Source organism: Aedes albopictus, chromosome 3, assembly GCF_035046485.1.
Source record: "Aedes albopictus strain Foshan chromosome 3, AalbF5, whole genome shotgun sequence".
Taxonomy (NCBI): domain Eukaryota; kingdom Metazoa; phylum Arthropoda; class Insecta; order Diptera; family Culicidae; genus Aedes; species Aedes albopictus.
Window position 1 is genome coordinate 174,268,537 of NC_085138.1, and position 22,200 is coordinate 174,290,736.

The following is a 22,200-nucleotide window of genomic DNA, read 5'->3' on the forward strand; positions in this document are numbered from 1 at the left end:
TAAAGAACTCTGAAAATTCGAGTCCGATCAGAGAACATCGTAGCAAAATTATTTCTAAAGGAGGTTGAGTTAGTCCGTTTTATCCTACTTTCCCCAAAATGAATAAAATCCAATAATTGCATTTCTTAGTAATCATTTTTCTATTGAATTATTATTGAAGAAAAACCCTTGAAAGTTAAATAACGTTGTCATAATTTGCGACAACACTTCTTTTTAGACAGCTAAAAATATGGGGTAAAATGCATACCCCGAGAAAAAATAAATTTTTCGAAAATTTTTAAGTTGGCGCATCTGGGTCACATATCAAATGAAAGCTCTTGGGTAGTCCTTCAAAACGTAGTACTCAGTTTTTAATCCTAGTTCTGTTGGTACGAAAACAGATGCCCTGAAAATCGTCAAAAAAATTATGAAAATAACCTATTTCTCCAAATTTAATATCAAAGAATATCCAACGCATGGCTTAAATGGAAGTGCCATAGGAATAGAGTGTCCATGCAAAATTTCAGCTGAATCCGTTAACTTTCGCGGAAGTTATTGCGATTTTAGTGATTTCACCTATTTTTAGACATGAAATCTTTGAGGGCTACTTTACCCCACTTCCCCCTATCGAAAAAATCTGAAAATCGGCCAGATATCATCTTTTATATGGAAAACCATACCCTGAAAATTTCAGCTCAATCGGAGCACATCGATTCCACTTCCTTTGGAAAGGGGGTCGCGGTTCTCGCGAACTGGCTCTTAAATACGATCTGTCCATGAAACAAGCTATTCATGGAATACCAGATCAACTTCGATGTATATCTATTCCTCGCATTTTTAACGAAAAGTACCAAAATGTCAATTCCTGTAAGAGATTCTTCACTGATGGGTCTCGCATAAATGGATCCACTGGTTTCGGTGTCTTCAATGAAAATTTCACCGCCTTCCGCAAACTTCTGGAACCTTGTTCGGTTTATGTTGCTGAGATGGCAGCAATCAATTTCGCTTTGGGGATGATTTCAAACATGCCCGTAGACCATTTCTTCATCTTCTCGGATAGCCTTAGTTCGATTGAGACACTCCGGTCGATGAAACCTGTAAAACATTCATTTTACTTTCTTACAAAAATAAGGGAGCAGATGGGTCGAAAGATCATACAAGATTACCTTTGTATGGGTCCCCTCACATTGCTCAATTTATGGCAATGAGAAGGCGGACTCTCTCGCAAAGGTGGGCGCACAGGAAGGTGAGATCTATGATAGAAGAATTTCACATGATGAATTTTTCCATTTTGTTCGCCAGAGTTCTCTTCAAAGTTGGCAAAATGATTGGCGAGATGGCCAGCTGGGACGGTGGTGGTTACATTCCATTATTCCTAATGTTTCTTTGCGAGTGTGGTGGTATGGTCTGGATGTAAGTCGCAATTTCATTCGCGTGATGTCAAGACTTATGTCCAACCATTACTCGCTAGACGCGCATTTACACAGGATTAACCTCGCGTTGAGCAATGTTTGTACTAAGTGCGGTTCCGGTTATGATGACATCGACCACGTAGTTTGGCAATGCCCGGATAATGACGCCTCCAGAGCGCTACTATTGGATACCCTTGAAGCCCGAGGTAGACAACCCTTTGTTCTTGTGAGAGATGTGTTGGGGACCCGCGATGTCACATATATGGGATGTATTTTCGACTTTCTTCGCTCTGCTGGTATAAAAGTTTAATTCGCTTGTGTTTTCTTCTCCAGTTTTTTTCTCTGTTTTGTCCTCTTTGTGTTACCTGGCCATCCGGAAGACCAAGTCCCACAACAAGTTGGTACCAACACCACAAGGCACCGAATTCGCTAGCAAGATGCGATTCACCCCCGGATGAGCAGCAGTGAAACCTTTGGCCCAATCCTTACCCTGTCCATCCCTCAAAATGTGACCTTCTAACCTCGAGCTGCCACGAGTACCCTGGCTTCCACCCATTACTAACAGATATCATTAAAAAGTTATTACTCTGTATAATGTATACTATTAAGTACAAAGAAAGATCCTCGGCTCCGTAAAGCGTTATACGCGATTGAGCCCCAAATAAATGAACTAGATAAAAAAAAAAGAAATTCGCTAGCTGCAACGACTGACAGACGTCAAACTGCTGTCGATTGTTGTTGAACGCAGCCAAAATGCGCTCAAAAACATGGAAATGCAGCTGTAGTGCATCCGAAAATCATCGCAACTCTGTTGACGTTTTCATTTTGACATATAGCGGTGCGACAACTGCAAAATTGTTGCACTTAGCGGACTTGCAGTTAAAAAGCCCTGCAGTAGAAGCGTTTGCACCGAGCGAACGTCTACTGTATCTGAATTTCTATTCTATTTCACTGAGTTTAACAATAAAGATTTTTTTGTATGGAATGTTGAATGCGAGCTATGAACTGATTGAAAATGTGTGCGATATGCCGGGGTCCTTAATATGATGCAACATTTCATAACTGAGGACGGTACCGGCGACCGCCACGGTTCAAACTAGATCGACGGAAGCAATCGGATGTCACCTCAATGTACGCGCAGAATCTTGAGGCAACGTTGCCAAATGAGGGCGAGCTCGATGTGGCCCTTCTAAAGGACTGCCGGAGTATAGTAAAAGCAGCCATTAATTTTCACCAAGCAGCCATTTCGATTTTGTGCTGAGCATAAGCATAGCACAAAACATTCTTCAGACTTCATGCTTTTCAAAACCTTTTTTTATGTATCGGTAAAAATGGCGCTGATTTTGAAGTTCCATTTTTTCACTTATTCGTTTATTTGGAAAAGTTGGTAAAAAACTTTAAACATAAGTTACTCGAAAGTTGGTTTTTGTCATTTGCATTCCTTTCCCCTTCATTTGCATTCTTTTCAATGTATCTCTACACACACTTTATGAGTTTGATCGTTATCAAAATTTCAACAAGCTGTTTAAATTGCATTAATTTATATATGGCAATTATGGTCATCCCTTCAATTACATTATCAATTGCCGTGTCGTGTTGAATACTCCTATTAATTCATCAACGTGTTACAATGCACATGCTTTGTTTGAACATGTAGCCTATTATTAGTTGACCTTTCCATTACATACCTTCCAGGAAATACAAGTTCACGATTGGGGTAGTCCATAACTTCCGTTGTTTTATTTCAAGTTATAAAGGTTCATTCTCCATTTCAGTATCTAGACTTCATTCGAAGCATTGAATTTTAACGTTTCCTTATGATATGCCAACTTATAACCAACAACTTGCCGCCATTCAAGACCGGACCCTTATGGTCTGCTTCCATGCATAAAAACGCCATATATTTATAAATTATTTCTTTTTCGCGCTTCACGGTGCATTCTCCAATTTTCGGACCATTTACCCTCCACACACCCCCTTGAGGCCACTTCTTCAGCACACTTGCTCACCACAATGCCATAAGCCCGGTGCTTCCGAAGAAAGCAGTGCACACGAATCGCCGCCACCGCCGCTGCTGATGCATATGTGTGAACGGTGTAAGTTCATGTGTGCCGGTCGGATCGGTACTATTTCCGTTACCTGGCGACTACCAGTGTCCATCATGGCTTCGCTCCAGGGCCCAACACGAACAGAGCTGCCATGTTCAAGAGCGCAAAATACATAAAAAAAATCAGCACAAAAAACCATTTCATAACATGGAAATACCATTGCAACGTTCTTCATATCTCGTCCGACGTCGTTTCTTTCATTTTTCATCTCTCTGGCCAAAGCTGACCACCGGCCGACCGTGTTGCTGTCCGAACAGGTTAGATTTGCTACCTTGTACAATGTGCATGTCTCATATCTATGCTGGCTTCGTATTATCTACCGGGTTCGGTCCTGTGCACGTGTCTTCCACCTTGGCAAGGCTTCATATGGGATTAAACACTAAATTCTTTTCACGAGAAAATCCCAACCTGAATTGGGCTTGTGTGAAGTTACCACCACCGAAATATGGACGGAAACGACGAAAGAAGGACCCGAATAATTCGGCACAAAGACGCACGCTCTCCATGGATTGTGGTTCAGGAAAGCTAATTGGTTAGTAACGTTTATATCCTCGCTCGGGGCGATATTCCGAACATCCCTTCTGACATGAGGATTATGATGCACAATAAGGATAACCTCTGTTCTGTCGTATTTTGACAGAGAAGTATACACAACTTTTCTTGTTGGCATTACATCCAAATAGGAACAGAATCCGCTTCTCAACTTGCACAGTTATTTACTGAGAGTATTATTACCGTACTGTCAATCGTGTATTGTATGTTGGTAAATAATCTTGGACTACCAGTCCTAAAATACTATTTTTAACTAGTTCATTTATATTGTGCTCAATCGCATGAAACGCTTTGCGGAGCCGAAATTCAATTTTAAAAGTATATTCTTATATACCATAGCTAGCATTGGCCAGCTGGGCGGCTATGCGCTTCTGCGTCTTGGGATATCCGGGAAGTACTAGTTTACGACACAGAGGTGAGTCGGAAGTGCCTTCACATAATTTCAGGAGTCCCGCAAGGTTCCATCCTGGGTCCGGTGTTATGGAATGCCATACACGACGAGGTGCTCTGGTTAAAGTTTCCAGTGGGAATGGCGGTCGTCGGTATTACTGACACCATTACGCTAGAGATCTACGGTGAATCGATCGAAGAAGTGAGTACATAAGCTCCAGGTAACTGGAATTGGCTCACCACAAACTAAGGTGGTGGTTGTGAACAACCGCAAGTCGGAGCAGTAAGCGGTGATCAGTGTAGGCCACGTTAATTATGACCGCATAAGAGCCTCCAGAGCTATAGTGGTACTGTCCCAAATGCTGACCAATAGCTCTGCAATGTATGCCAGCAAGCGCAAGCTTCTGGCTAGTGTCATCTCGACCATATTATGGCATGACGGCCGGCTTGGGGAACGAAAATACCGAAAGCTACCATGATAAGCTGGAAAGTACTTATAGGCTTATGTGCCTGAGAGTTGCGAGCGCTTGCCGTGTCATACGATGCGCTCTACGTCATCACTGGTAAGGTGCCCATCAATACCCTCATCGAAGAGGACACAGATTGCTTCGAAATGCGCGGCACAAGAGGCATACGCAGGACTGCCTGGTTTGCCTTCATGGTAAAGCTTAGTTTCCTGCTCCCAAGTAGAGCGCTCAAGTAAAATTCCTCCTTTTTCCGTAAGTAATTTTGACATTCGTTCAACTGACAGCATTTTATCGAAACGAAGAAGGATGTGAAAGAAAAGGACACCAGGTTGTTTACTAGGGTAGTGGTTCCCTTATTAAGCATGTGGCTCCCATTTTCATCCCTCGAAAAACAAAGGACTGACGCGCTGTTTGTTTTGTTTCTTATTTTTGTATTTTTTGTTAAAAGTGAGCACCCATGAATACAAAAAGAACGGAGTCAATCTGTGCCGTAATCGCTTGTTTTCAAATAGAATGAAAATGGGAGCATGAGATTACTGATGGCACACATAAGGTACACCGGGGCAAGTTGAAACGGGTGGGGCAAGATGAAACACGAAGTTTTGAAATAGATTTCAATATAATTTGAAAATTTTTCCTCCACTAAAAGATTGTTTGAATCAAAAACTATGTGTTATGGCGATCAAACTGTTTATCATCATTAGAAAACAGCATGTTAATCCGCTGTTTCATCTTGCCCCACCTGTTTCAACTTGCCCCGGTGTACCTTACCCTATTTGGACTAGAAGAAATTTCGTTCGTTTCCTCAGGAAATGTTATTGAAATTGAAGTGTAATTATTCGCGCGCGTGTGGGGAAAATGATTTAATTTATAACTTTTGGGTGGGCTTCTGGGGAAAATCCTGACTACGGATTCGCACTACGATGGGAGGAATTCTGCTAGGTCTCTGACGGTTACTTCATGGAGTTCTTAAAGAAATATTGGGACAAAGCTTCACAGGGAATTGAATGAAGATCAACGAAGGATTCTTTGTGATGAATCTTCTGGCATTCCGTACGAAGGTTTTTCTTTGAGATTTCGCAGAAAAATCTCTTGAAATTCTTCCAGGTGCTCCACCAGGAGTTCGCCGGGGATTGTCTAAAAATGAATCTGTGATTTTCATTAGAAGTTCTACAAAAAACCCCTCCATGAGGGATTTCTGCAGTATTTTTTTTTCGGGGTTCACTCAGATATTTATTCAGAGATTCCCGCAGAAATTCCTTCCGGGATCATTCACAGAGTTCCTTCTAGGACTTCTACAGGAATGCATTCTAAGATTTCTCCAATAATTCCTCCAGGAATTCCTCCGGAGATTCCTACTCCTCCGGACATTTCTCCAGAAATTCCTCCTGAGATTTCTCCAATAATTCCTGCAGAAATTTCTGAGGGAATCTCGAGAGAAATTCCTGGAGGAATCTCCGGTGGAATTCCTGGAGAAATCTCCGGAGCAATTATTGAGGGAATCTCCGGAGGAATTATTGGAAAAATCTTGAGAGAATTGTTTGGAGATTTGCTCCAGAAGATCCTCTGGTGATTGCTCAAGAAATTGCTTCGGGGATTTCTCCGATAAATTTCTCCAGGAATCCATCCGGGGATTCTCGGGGAAGTCCTGCATAAATTCTGGAAGAAATGCACCAGATTTTCAGAGGAACTCCTGGAGAATTTCCCGAAGAAGTCATGGTGGAATTATTGGTGAACTTCTGGTCGAATTACCGAGGTAATTTTAGATAAGTTCCTGGGAAACTCCTGGTGGAATTTCCTGGAAACTCATTTGGGGATTCCAGGGGATTTTCTGCAAGAATTCTCGGGGAACTCCTACAATAATTCACGGGGAACTCTTGCAGAAATTCTCGAAAATCCCCTTGATGAATTCCCGAAGAACTCCTGGAAGAATTTCTGGGGAGCTCATGGATATACTCCTTAAGGAATTAACAGGGAACTTCTGGAGGCATACCCGGGAACTCTCTGAAGTTTTATCGGGGATTTCCTAGAGGATTCACCTGAAAATTTCTGGATGATTTCCTGGGAAATCCTTGGAGGAATTTTCGGAACACTCCTTGAGGAATTCTCGGGGAACTCCCTGGAGGAATGCTGGGGGAACTTCTGGAGGAATTCCTGGTAATCTCCTGGAGGACAAATTCTGGATGAATTCCCGTGAACTCCTGGGGGACATTCTGGAGGAATTATCGAGGAACTCCTGATAGAACTCGTTTAGGAATTTTCGAGAACTAGTCAGCTTGTTCCTGGAATTAAGAGCTATTTTCATGAGGAACTTAAAAACACCATCTTTCCAAAACTCCCAGAGTCCCGAACTTTTTTTTTTGAAATCATTAGCTTCTCTTGGACCCACAGCTTCTTTGAAGAACTTGAGGAGCTTCGCGAATTAGTAGTTTTTTTTTAATATTATTTCCCGCTTCCTTCAGAATCTCGGACAATACCCGTACTCCTATAAAATCATAACTTTCTTTTATGAGAATGGAATTCTTGGAATTTCCTTCCGTATTAACTTCTTTATATCTCATGGATTGACGAGGTAGTTCGTTCTTAAAACCTTTGGATTTATACAGCACTAATTTTCTCTCTATAACCCCATTATCGTCCCACAATTACCACCGATAGAGCGAGACAGAACAAGAGCAATGCTGCAGATTCTCACATAATTACTTTCTTCCAGGAAACAAACTTATTCACCGAACTGAAGTTGTTTTGAAATTAACCGCAGGTAATCCCCACTCATTGCGTTTTGCCGCAGTGGCAGAGTTGCGGAATTTTTTTGAGTACATACCACAGTGCTTCCGCATTCCGTTGCACTTCAAACAGATGTTTTATCTTGAGTTCTTCCCTTACCAAATCTTTAACCCTGTGTACTTTAGGCCTAAAAGGCCCCTGTGTACTAACAGCTTAATGTATACTGATGTCTTTGGTGCGAAAGAAGAAACAAAAAGGAAGAGAAAATGTCACTTTTACTCACGGAATAATACATCGACATATTATTCCGTACGGAAAATAACAACATGACTGACAGCATCGCATGACAGTGCCATCTGTTGGCAAATCTTTTTGGCTGCGAATTACTTATCAACTGCGAACGCTAAAGTAATTTTGATTGCAAAAGTTTTACTTGACCATTACTTGTCCTATCCTTTTACACAGTAGGGGAGACTGAGGAGACTTGATCCCTGGCGAGACTTGTTCCCCCAATATTTTCTCGGAATCAAAAACATTTTTCTTCTAACATATTTTTTTCCAAAACTACTCCTGGAAAAACGACTATTGTTTTGGCTACAAGTGATTTCGATTGTACATTGCATTATTTTTTAACGGCTGATGGTTTGTTTTCAGTCCTTCAGAAATCTTTTGGGCGATTCCGAAAAATCTCAATAACTTTGTAAAATTTAAACCAAATCGTGTCAAAATTTCACAGCACATAGGGTTTAAATAAAATACTTTCAAACTTATTTATCCAAATAAGGCTGTTGTTAACATATTTTGATTAATTCGGCTTAGTATTTACAACAGTGGCATGGGGAGACTTGATCCCTCGAGGATTACACACACATTATGCATGTGGAAAATAAAATTCTATTCGGAAGCCTCTATTTACTTGGAATTCTAGTCTATTCAACGATAAAATGTGTCAGATAATTATAACTTTAGTACAAACCAAGAAAAAGGGGGATCAAGTCTCCCCATTTTGAAAATACGGAATATCCTTAAAAATTTAAGGAAATCTTACAATTTCAAACACTCCATGCTCATCGAAAATACAAGAAAACTCGAAAAGAAAATGAAAAGGAAGACTCTGGAATTATTTTTCCTTTAAATAAACCATGTGATCAAAGGGGGATCAAGTGTCACCCATTTTTGAAAAATACATCATAAGACATGCCTCCATAAAAACACAGTTTGAAAACTTTAACAATAATTTAAAGGCCTTCTGTTGTGTATTAACTTGCAATAGATGTTTACCTGCCATTTTGAATGGAAATCGGATCTAGTTTTGTGTTTTTTCTTAAAGTTTCAGGTAAATTAAGAAAAAGGGATCAAGTCTCCCCAGTCTCCCCTACTTACCAGGTGGAAACTAGCCATAACATGGCAGGGCGTGTGGGATAGTTCAACCAAAGGATGGTGGACCCGCAGGCTAATCCCGAGGGTTGATAGTTGGGTTAACAAGCGCCATGGGGAAGTCAAGTCCTTTCGGGCCATAGTTGCTTCCGACAGTGTCTACATCGCTTCGGTCATGCGGGTTCTCCTGAATGTCCGGTTTGTGCTGGTTTAGAGGAAACGGCATAACATATTAGTTCCCGGCGAGGGCCGGGGCAGATGGAGGCCCCACTGTCAACAATTTCTTCTAGTGCTAGCTGATAGAGCCTTAGCCTTCAGCAGGTTAAATCACATAGCACGTAAGTATCAGTTATTAATGCTTCTAAAATAACTGAAAGCGTACGTGGTAGCTCAACCTGCCTACTTTCCGAGGACAAAGGGAGCGGTAAGGACCACTCGGAAAACTGGCTAAGCGCCACCAAGGTAGGACTCAATAAAGCGAGTCATCGATGTTCGTTGCTGCAGGTTACGCAGCTAATCTTGAGGGTGCGATATACACTAGCCCCTCTCTGAAGCACTGCCATCTTGGTGGTTCCGGAGAAACGAAGGTTTCTCGTCCATGGGAACGTTGTTTAGTGGGTCGATGATAGAGTAGTCTTGGCTTTTGTAGAAGACAGTCCTTAACCTCACACTACCTGGACCTACCTGTTCAGGTTTCTGTTGAGCAGATTATTTGATGAGAAAAAAAAAATCATTCTTCGACGAAAATAGAACGGAAAACCTGCCATAGCCATTACCTTTTATTAAATTTATGTATTTTGAGCCAAATCAGTCATTAATCGTCAAAGTTGCTCTATAGTGAAGTGACGAAGTAACGATTTATGTCTTGTTGCTCCGGTTTCTGTGTTGTTATTACACTCTGCTCGGGTTCCTCTAACTGCTCATTCATAAGTAGCAAGTATTTATATAAATGAATGGGTAATTTCATAATGGACTAACGCTAGTCCTGACCCTCTTTCAGTCCCCCTTTCAACCATCACAGTTTCTGTTGTCACTGCTCTGCAGCAGCTTTCGAGCATTGGCTCTTCATGGTTTGGCTTCAACGATGCACCATCATTGCCCGACAAAGTTGTTAATTGCTCTTGTGTCAGACTCAGATTTCGTGCAAACATCCGTTGACAACGCACCGAGGGAAAAGGTGAAACTCGGGAAAATGGGCGGCTCGCTTATGGTAAAAGGATGTCATTCCTGGAAATTCAAGCGAGTGTTGTCAGTTTATTCTGCAAACATCAAACAACGAGGTGGCCTGTTCAATGTTGTTTCCGGTCCCGTTTTATATTGCTATTTAAAGTCTTGCAACCAAAATGATGCCACAAATTCTTTAATTTAACGATGACCGATGATAAGAAAACAGTTGTTAGCGTGGGGCATTGGGATTCAAGTCGAATGGCAGATTAGGAATCAGTTGACTTTAAATGCTTTATCTCAAGTAACCGATTAGCCTTCACGTACCCGACCCCGACAACTCATTTTCAAAATGCTGGCATTTTGTCAATTCAACCGATTTTTTTAAGTTACCCTCATTCGATCAGAAATTGAAAGAAAGTGGCCATGCAATATCCGGCACCATTCCGGAAATATTCCAGATTGTACTGGGTTCAAGGGGTTGCCGAAATGGCTAGTTGGATTAACAGGTGCCATGGGGAAGTAACATTTCATCTGACTCAGGTCCTTCCGGGCTACGGTAGTTTCCGACAGTATCCGACTCGTTTCAGTCTTGTGGGTTCTCTCGAATGTCCGGTTTGTACAGGTTAAGAGGAAACAGCGGAACACATTTTGACCGCATTCTTGCCCCAAGCCCCGCCCTTTGAGGTCGACGGAATCACCCATTTCACGGTGAACACCTGCCCTCCAACCTCTCCATACCTTAGCATTCCTAGTCTCCTGATCCTCTTTTTGTATCCTCTTCTACATCCGCTTATCCACTTAGGTTCAGGGAGCGTTCTGACCAGCCCTGATATGTTATGGTTGGGCAAATGCAAGGTCTCAACCTCTTGCTCTCTTGAACCGGTAACGGGTTGACCTTTCAGGCCCACTTTCCCCAGCTTCCCGGATAGCTAGTCGGGGTCCGACATATTGGCATTGTCCTTTATTTTTGTATTTTGTATTTGTATTTGTATTTATTAGATTTGACGTAAGCCTGGCAGTTACACTCCCGTTCAAAAGTTTGGGGTCACCCCCTCAAAACATGTCATATTTTTAGGCCCATATCTCCGCCAATTTGCATCCGATTTCAAAACCCTAGGTTTTATTCAAAAGATAATAAGTCAAAGAAACTTTGAACATGATTTAAAAGAAACTTTTTCAAAAAAATTTTGTATGTAAACTTAACCCAAAGTTGCCAAATTTTCTAAAAAATGAATATAAACTTACGGTAGTGTCGCTGGAAGTTGGGTCGACCAAATTTTAAGATGAGAGCGGTAATACGACCCATTTTCTATTAGCTTTCAACTGCTTTTTACAGCACTTAGCTAAAAAATCTAGAAAAAAAGTTATTAAGTAAATTAATCCTTGATGTCATCGACCAAAAGTTTGGGGTCACCCCTCAATATGATGTATCGGCCAAAAGTTTGGGGTCACTTTCGTAAAACATGAAAAAGTGATTTGGTGATAATCCGCTCCTCGCAAAGAGATTAACATCATCACTACCGCTACAAATTATGTATATGTTTTTTTTTATTGTTTAAGCTCATATTATCATCCCACAAGTAGCACGGGAAAAAGGTCCACAACGCCAGTACGCTGCATTAACGCGGTTAAGAGACAAATTACTGTGTGGGGGCCCAGTAGCGTGGGCTTAGCTTAGCTTAGACTTACTGTACAAATCTAGGGTAACTATTCCATGACTGACCTGAACAAATGACAGTTGCACAATGCATTAACTAAATAATTAACTGGGAGTGCAACCTTCAGAAGCTCTCTTTGCAGGACAATAACTACGCCGGCCACGTCCATGCAGTCAGGTTGAAATAGGGAAGGAATATTATAACAAACTGTGTTATGTGAAAGCTGGCGTTGAACGCATGTCTCCATCAAAGGCTGTAGGAAGGGTTGTTTGTTAGTAGGGAAGGTTTTGATGTGTCGGAATTCACTCTGATAAGTGACATGACCTTTTGATTTTAATACCATGTAAACCGTGGTGCTATTGTTCGCTTCACGCAAAAGCAAACAATCAATCACCCTCGTCAAATGAACGCTTAATATTTACGATATACTTTTAGTGCCACTTTTTTACCACAAGACCAAAAAAAACAGGGTTAAAATTTACTTTGTCATATGTCCTAATTCTCGTCATGTCAGACGGAAAGAAGTCAATAATTACAGATATTCTAACTAACTTTTGCCAATGGCTCATCAGGTGAAAGCAAAAAGAAAATGTAGACTATCAATAACCAGCCCCAATAGAACAGGAAATTGAATAATTACGCGAAATTTTATGTTTCAATTCAACCCTACTTACGAGTTCACCATTTTTCTCGTTTTGAATACGACGAAGGCAAGCGCACCAAAAAAGCAGCTAGCCGAATTGTTTTTCATTAACGTTCAATTTTCACTTCGCCAGATTCACTTGTTCAGCCAACCTTCAATTCACAACCCTCAAGAGCTCTGTGGCACTTTAAAGTTGGTTTTCACTGCTGCAGAATGTAGCAAAAGTTGTTCAATTAATCAAATAAATCATTTTTTTCCCGCCAGTAAAATGTAAACAGCAAGTTGTCTTCGCCTAGGGAGAATGCAAGCAAATGTGTATGTGAAAACATCATATTTCACATCCACAGTGAAAAATTTCTTCGTTGCACTGCAGTGCGATGGCGTAAAAATATTAATTGAAATTATTTGTTTTTTTTTTTTCTTAAGCAACAACCATCTCAATGTCGTACTTTGAACACTTAATTTGATTTGGATCGTGATGAATTTGACCGACTTTTTGAATAGGGTAAGAAATCAAACTTTGAACTAGTCAAATTGTAATCTTAATTTGAACCATTTCGAAATTCATTAAAACGACGTACTTTAAAGGCAAATATTGTTCCGAAAAAGATGTTGAACAGCTTTCCGTAATATAACCTGATAACATGGACTTTAAAAGCATTGAAAAATGCGTTTTTGTCATGGAAAACAAGCAATTGAAAAATCACTGTGATTTCACCCATTTCCCCCCAGAGAAATCACATTTTCTGTGCACTCGTACAACTCATGCATTGTAGCACACGCAATATGTGAACACGTCATATGAAAGCTTATTTATCGTAGAATCGACCAACCGATTAATATTCCGTATTATCTGTCATAAAATTATCAAATTTAAGTGATTCTTACTTGGAGAATGTTATCTTAAGTTGAACCATTTGTAATCTTAATTCGAACTAGTAAACGGGGGGCGAGCTTCTAGTGTTGGCCAACAGACTGCGCTAGTGGTTGTTTTGTTTACTCTTGGGGGATGAAAAATTCCAAATTTAGTTTCCAAGTTCCTGAAGAGTTTAAAACATTCTTAGTTGAAATTCCACTGCCTAATGAAAAATATGTAGTTATGCGAATTAGCAGATCCATGTGTTTTCCTCTTGTTCAGCACGAAATTGGCTGTTGTGAAGATAAAGATAAGATCAAAATTGGTTCAAATTATGATTACGATGGTTCAAATTAAGGTTAAAATCATTGTTGACGAATAATCGAATTTTTCAATGAAATTCGGTGCAAATACAAACTTTTCACCACTTAATAGAAAGCTTATACCCGTGGCTTTCATGTACATAAAATTTTGCCGTAGTAAATTATTTCCATGTGGGAGAAAAAATCACTCAAAATTTGCGCAACTTCGGAAAGCTGCAATTTGGTTCAAATTTTGATTACCTACCCTAAACAGTGGCCTGTCCAGCTTTTCAAAAATGTTCTCTGATTCTCAAGTCCACCCCCGTATTTTGATTGGCATCCTGAAAGAAGTAACTGGTCAAAATTTCAGCCAAATCCATTGAAATTAAGAGGTGCATCAAATCAATTTTGTGTTTTTCGACTATTTTTGAACTTCAAAACATCATAACTACACTAAAACTTGTCATAACTAAATTTTTTTTGCAGAAACTGAAAGCTATACTTGTTTGCTACAACTTCTCCGAACAACGCGTGCCAATAAAATTGAAGGAAACATGTGTAATTATCACATTTGTGATCAGAAAAACCTTAAAAAGTTGATTTTTTGATAGATTTCGTTCTGGAACACCCTAATATACGTAATAAGTTTGATATTTTATAACGGCATCATATTCTCTCATGTTTTATGGTTATTTGCTTCTTTGACACCAATGCTGTAGGAGTTGAGCAAAAAATATTAAAATTCGGGAAAACCAAATGTGACCTAAAAACTAGCTTTTTGGAGGCAATCACGCTGTGGCGCGAAATTGTACTGAACGTAGTAGCTTTGCTTCCTTGTAGTTTGCCTTGGCTACCCCCTACCACGGGTGATAACAAACAAGCGTGATGACAGGTGTTGGCTATCATATCAGTGCTGACGCGATGCCACTTTTTGCGCGCCAAAGCGTGATTGCACCCGAAAAGCTAGTTTTTAGGCCACATTTGGCTTTCACGAATTTTAGTAATTTTTGCTCAACTTCTACAGCATTGGTGTCAAAGAAGCAAATAACCAAAAAACATTGGAGAATATGATGCCGCTTTCAAAAATCCAACTTATTACGCATATTAGGGTGTTCCAGAACGAAATCTATCAAAAAATCAACTTTTTAAGGTTTTTCTAATTACAAATGTGATAATTACATACGTTTCCTTCAATTTTATTGGAAAAAGTTGTTCAGAGAAGTTGTAGCAAACAAGTATAGCTTTCAATTTCTGCAAAAAGAATTAAGTTTTGACAAGTTTTAGTGTAGTTATGATTTTTTGAAGTTCAAAAATAGTCGAAAAACACAAAATTGATTTGATGCACCTTTTAATTTCAACGGATTTGGCTGAAATTTTGACCAGTTACTTCTTTTAGGATGCCAATCAAAATATGGGGGTGGACTTGAGAATCAGAGAACATTTTTGAAAAGGTGGACAGGCCTAGACACCTATGGTCAAATAGTAATTTTTCATCATCTTTTGTGCGACGTAAAAGGTGTGGTGGAAACTGAATTCAGGTTATACCCGAAATAGAAGTGGACTAGACGAAAATAGAATTCGAGGGACAATTCGTCAATCTTATAACTTCAAGGAAATTTTAGTTGTTTCACAATATTTTTCCATGATATGGGTGTTAATTTTTAAATTAGTAATTGATACCAAATTGGCCATAAAGCATTAGACGAGGAGCAAGAATAAACTCGATCATTATGGATCTTGGTTAGACAGGAATCTAATGAAAACCCTATTCAATGCTCCCAAAATTTGTCAAAGAACTTTACCAAAGACATAGTAATTTTCGGCCTAAACGTTACATCGCTTTTTGCTGCCTTGAATTCAATCACTTCTAACAAAATCTCTTGGAAATCCCTGAGGAAACTAGGGTAATTTTCCAATTGTTGCACGGCAAAAAACTCGCCTATTGTTGCACACTCCATGTTATTCTTATGGGCTGTGCAACAATTGGCGAATTTTTAGCCGTGCAACAATTGGGAAATTACCCAACAGTTTGATTTTCAAGTTTGATAAGGGTACAAGTCACACATGGATTTTTAAATTCATCGCCATCAAGAGTAGAGCAATATAGAATGTAACCGTTCGGTTCCAATTTGTTCTTGTTGGCTTCGCCACAAGCAAGGTTTTTAAATATCCATCCAAATTAAAACTCGTGACACTTCTTAATAGACATGTCGCAATGAACGTTCACCTTTCACTTAGTACCAAGTATGACACCAATCCAATGCGAGCAGTTTGAGTTTGAGGGAGAAAGATGTCACAGCTCTGTTATATTTATGGCCGCTCATAGATGGTGCCACTATACACAGGGTGGACAAACATAAGCATAATGAGAATGACATATTAAAAAAAATAAAGTTTTGTGAAACGGCATTGCTTATAAAAGCCGCCTGATGTCATATGCCCGCTCTTCTTCTTATCAGGATCCTCTCACGGAATTGTAGTGCACGCGTGTTTAATCGCTAATATTCGAGGTCAGAAATAATGAACCTTTTGTTGGTGATATTGTATTATAATTTCTGTATTGTTCTTTTGTATAGGATCCGTCCGTACCGTCGTTAAAAAGTTTATGTTAGTTATATTAGTAAACTAAACGATGAATTAAAAGTGTTAGTAAAATTAGTAATCGTATGCATCCTTAAAAGTGTTAGTGTGGTTAGTGTCTACTGTTATACTAAAAGTTATGTTACAATCTAAAATTTGTTGAAATTATAGTTAAAATTACGTTATTTAACACACATACACAAACACATGGAAAACGACCATGATAAATATGTTAAAAATGTTATAAGAAAAAGGTAATAATCTATCTAAAACTAAGTGCAATATTGAGGTAAGGTACAGTAGCGTTATCAAGCGTTAATCTTTGTTGGTAAGGTTCGTGAAAGGGACCTTTTTCTTTTGTACTCTTTTCTGAGTTTTTAATAGAATACCGCTTTGGAAGAGAATACCGAACAAGCTCCTAACGGAACCATTACCTTTTCCGTTCTGATGTTCACCGTTGTAGTCTCGGCCGGTGGTCTACCCGACGCTATAGTACGAAACCAGCCATCTAGCTATCCGAAGGTTAGCCAACAACCGCCATCTTTCTGAAAGAACGTACCAGTAGCCGAAACCAGGATTCCGGTGATCTCTAACGCCTACCGGCGAAGTAATCATCAGTCGTCTTGCTAAGTTAACGTACAGGTAGACTGCACCAGGTTTCCGGTAGCCTCTACCGCCTATCACGAAGCCGCTTCTACCAGCCATCCCAAAGTCGACCACCATCCCAAGATCCAGATCAACCGTAAGAAACTAAAGCCAGCACGTATGTACCTAAAGTGATGCCACAATAAACTTTTGTAAAATATTAAAACCTCAAAGTTAGTTCAGAACCGATGCCCAAAATGCCAAGATGGGGTAAAATGGCCCAACTCATATTATCATTCCTAAATGGGACTTTATCATTACTATAGGTGAAGGGTGTCAAGATATGTATGCATCGAACATTCTTCTAGAAGCTAGGCCACCAAATCCACGAAAAATCTTTTGATTTCCCAATGAAAATTGGCAACTTCCGGTTTTTCGTGCTTGCAATTAAGGTTTTCTGGCGATTTTATTACCAGCCAAGTGTTTCCAACGAGATTGAGGCACACATGGAGACGCATGGTTGTTGGTGTCTACGCTTTCCATGTTAGGGGTCATTCAAATATTACGATCATCGTTTTGCGGGGAGGGGGGTAATACTCCATTTATTTTTTTTTGTTTTTTTTAATGTGTATTTTAACTTATAGCTTATTCTACACTTAATACTCCATTTATTGAGTATATGAAAAAAGCGGACAGAGGGGAAAAGGGAGTCGGAAATGCCCAAACAATGTTGGACGTAATTTTTGAATGTTTTCATGATGTGGCATCTTACCCCAAGGCAGATGGTCGTTTTGCAGCACTTCCGTTTTACGAATCAGTTTTTAAAATCGTTAAAAATCGATGAAAATGCAATAGTTTAGAGAAAAGTTTTGCTGAAGTATCGAGCAAATATTGTCTAGTTGCTGTTACCACTTTGAAAGCCTAACAAATGAGGCTAATTATCATTGAAAACGATGAAAGCTTGAAAAATGGCATTTTACCCCACTTGACCCTACAAGAGCACACTTCAAAACACTTTCTTTTACACATTTATTCGTTTCTTATTCTTGGAAATTATCAGCTCCCGGCGGAAGCACTTCGTTTTGTATGGCGTTACATCCTCACTCAGACAAAGTCTGCTTCTTAACTTTCACAATTATTAACCTTCACCATTGATCAATTTGCATTCGTCTGTAGTGGGGCAGGCACTGTTTTAGTCTATGTCCACGGAATTCAAGAAAAATTCCATAACGAAAGGAACCTTTTAACCAATCGGTAATTAAACACGTCATCATCAGCCAGATCTTGTTGAATACTTGCTTGTTTAGTGCTGTGGCTTTATGAGCAGATGCACCTTATTGTGTTTAAATTTCCAGAGGTTCATATTGATCAAGACATTTTTATTTAAGGGTCTATGGTTTAACTTTCAGGTTTGGGTATAACATTTAAATTGAACTTATTTTCATTAATCTTTTTTTACATTCCAAGCCTAGAATCAATCATGGGAGCAACAGCAGCCTTTCAGTATGTTTGTTTTTCTATACTGACCCCAATTATCATCACCTAATGATATGAACAAATCACGAAAGCACGCACTGCCCCAAATACAAAGAACAACTGTTCGGTGTGGATTAACCGGCATATCACATATTCATAGCTTTGTCAGTCATTAAAAGTATTATGCGTGATAATAAGCCGTCATAAACCACACCAGTTCGGCAACAATAATTACAGCAAACAATAACCTTTCATTCCCTGCGCTATACAAAATGGGTCTGGCGCAACAATAAATAGAAACAATGTTAATATAGCACGCGTGGGATAGCATTTTGAATATGATTTCTCATGCAACTGAAGGCCACACGTGATGAATGCATACATGATTATTTTATAATACTGTCACATGGTGTTCGATTTCATCAGTGTCAAATCACACAAAACGCAGACAAAAGGGGCTGAATATGGTGATGCAGGGGCATGGAAAAGGGTAAGCTTAGATGTCGGAGCACAATGCGAAAGCGAAGCTTTGCCGACCCGCAAAAGTTTAAACACAGCTGGGTATACGTACGTTTCCGTGGGGGCCTCCGTCATGCACAAATCCAGATAAATATGCACACATTTATTTTATATTTACGCAATGTTTGCTGCAACAACAGTATCCGTTGGTATATGTATAGTGTGTAATCATTCAACTTGCTATCCGCTTGATTTACACGTCACATAGGAATTCTCTTTGTTTTTATGACGATATATCACCCCCGCAGCACAAACACACGCACACCGCACTGTTTGCCGAATGTTTTATGTCACTCAAATGATATAATTACGCATCCAGTATGTTTATTAATCCGCAGAGCAGCATCCGTTCACGTGAGAACTTAGCTCACTGGCAGCCACCGGTCGGTTCGCTGGCATAATGTATCCATTTCCTATCTTCGGCTCCATCATAAAAAGGCCCGACTCTTCACTTTTACGCGGCGCCTTGTAATTATCACATCATCATCACATTGCTCGTTGCACACGCTTGATTCTCTTTTCAATTTTTGTAGACTTCCGTTCGACTCTCTATTGTAGTTGTTGACTGCAAACAGTCATGCCACTGAGTCGTCCCACGTACCCCTAAGGAGTCACCAGCAGAAAACAATACAGTTTTCCTTCTCCGGAGCCATACGCAAACAACACTCTCGCCCCAGCACTATTGTACAGTACACAGTTTCCATGGAGTCCACTCGCTTTCAACCCGACAACGCCAAACGCACTTTACTTCAGTTTCAGACGATCGACACACTCAGTCCCGAGAGCGCCACGGGTTTTTGCATCCTTCGAAATCAAAGCCTCGTCGTAAACTAACATCCTTGTTGCGTGAAAAACTGCTTCTATATGCAGGACCCTTGCATTCACAGCACGTTGGCAGGCTGGCTCCACCAGAGTCCACAGTCGGCGGAGCATCAATTTCCCCAGCACGATTGTCCCTTTCTCGCGAGAGTATGTTGGAGAGTGAGCTTTCGAGCGATTTTCCACCAAAGCAGAGAAAACTCACAGTTCTCCAGGAAACACCCACACAACCCAAGAAATTCTAACCAAAATCAACAGCTGCCCGTCATCATTCGCGCTTCATTTCGCTGGCTGTTGAGTGGTGCATATCGTCCTGGCAGTTGTTGGCAACATAACAGCACAGTGAAGTACAAATTTCACTACTTATGTATGATGAATAATTAATGGTTTATTTTTATGTTTGCTTCCTTATGGGGACCGTAGTGGAAGTGAAATGCATCTCGACGGGAAAGGAAATTGAGTTTGTACGTTGTTTATGCATATTACTTGGTTCGATTCGATAGTATTCCTACTGAGGGGAGAAATTACACTAGATCAAAGCACGTGATACTTACTTTGTGGGAATAAATGTTAATCACTGGTAACTGGATTTATGAACCGATGTCACGGATCATTGACACTGTCTATCGGGATGGAAGCTCTTGTAAGGTGCCCCAGGGCAACTGGGACCTGTTCGGATTTTTTGTTCAAATTGCTTAATATAGTTGCTACCACGGTGTACAACATTTAGAAGGTAGGGGTGGTGGGGGTAAAGTGGTCAGGTGGGGTAAAATGGACCAGGTACAGTTTCATGGCTTTTATTGTTTTTCAAAATGTTTCAACGATTGGAGCTTATGCCTAAGCATGAATCATTATACTTTTGCTAATCTTGAACATTAAAATCAAACATACCTCTTCAAGATGACAAAAACTTTAAAGATCACGTGAAATATCGGAAATGATGTAAAATCTGCTTATAATTGCTAAGGGTTTCTCGTAAGTTATTTTCAAATTATGACAAGTTTCAAACCCTAAACCAATAAAGTCCCGTAGAAGAATATATTTGACAGAAAAAAAAATAAGTTTTGTAAAAAAAACAGTTTTTGGAAATAATTTTAACAAAATCAGACCGTGGGGGTAAAATGAACGATCGCTTCGAATTTCACCAAAATTTCATATTTTTTTGCAAACTTCAAAATCATCACTATCGTGAGATAGTTGAAGTAAAAAGTTATAAAAAAATATTTTATATCAACAAAATATAATTTTCATCCAAAATAGTGCTTGTTTTTTACACTATTTTTACAATAATTATTTAAGTGTGTTTTAAAGTTTGAAAACAACAAAATAGAGGTATCGTATGAAATTTGATAGTTTGTATTTAAAAACATAGAAACAATATGCTGTTATATAACTTTTAACGACTTGTTCATTTTACCCCATCGATTGTCCATTTTACCCCCACCAATTTTTTTTCACGCTATTTTGATGCCCGATTTGGTGAAGAAAATAATCAAAGAAAACAATATTTTTTAAATGCAACCCCTTACAAGATTTCTAGTGTATATCATGACCTTCCATTTGTAACTCGGAAAAGCAGATGGATTTTGCCGCATTTCCGCCGGAAACGACCAAAATGCTTAGGTTGTCCACTTTACCCCCACCAACCCTAATAGGGTAACCAATATAATTTGGACCCCCATATATTTTGGACCCCCTGGGTCGTATTATCACAACTTACACAGGTTTGATGATGAGATGACGGAAACTTTTAGAATCATTTACTAAATAAGATTGCTATGCACGGGCAGCAATCATTTCGTCACTGGAAATATCATTATTTGCATTGAAATTATTTTTTGCCAATCTCGTCATCCGTGCGAGTGTCGCATCATGTTTACAAAAAGAGATTGTGGTGCTGAGAAAACTTAGATGTAAACAAAAACGTTTATTCTCCTAGCGCATTAAATTCACAAAGTTCGTGTAATCAGCCTTTGTCAATCAAGCAATTAGGATGTGATCCAGCATATTCAAGCGCCAAATTCTTCCAAAATAGTTTCAAACGAGTTTAAACACCGGGTATCCAAAATAAATACTGAAGAGGGTCCAACATTTATTGGGGTGTCTAAAACAGCGAAAACTGATGCTTCAAAAATCAGTTATTTTCATCAAATAACAGCTCGTACACAACAAATTGATTTTTTTAGCGTTGCTTTCAACAAATATTCAACTGGCCTTTGCGGAAAAGGAGCAATTGGCTTCAGTTTTCTTGGATATTTATTTATTTATTTATTTATTTATTTATTTGTATTAATCCAACTGACTTTACAGTCTTATTGAATATTCTAATCCTAAATTAGATTAACAGCGTACAAAAGCATTCAATTTCATAACCTCATACATATACAATAAACAACGAAAAATAACAACAGTAATTATAACATAAATTATCCAAATAGTTTAAACAATAAACGCACAATTGATAATATTTAAGGCTTCCAAGTATTCCTTTGACGGTGTTCAAATTCACGATATTCGATGCCAACGGGCCAAGTAGACGGCTGCATTGCTAGGTCCTTCCATCTCCATTTCAGCGTTATTTTG

General features: G+C 39.4%; 1 protein-coding gene across 1 annotated transcript in view; it reads right to left on the reverse strand.

The window, feature by feature from the left end:
• LOC115261300 (uncharacterized) overlaps positions 1-20,084 on the reverse strand; it is a 137,438-nt gene extending 117,354 nt beyond the window's left edge. Inside the window, exon 1 of the mRNA XM_062859401.1 lies at positions 18,851-20,084. The gene's annotated coding sequence lies outside the window, so the exon portion shown is untranslated. The remainder of the gene's footprint in view (positions 1-18,850) is intronic.
• Between the last annotated feature and the right edge of the window lie 2,116 nt (positions 20,085-22,200).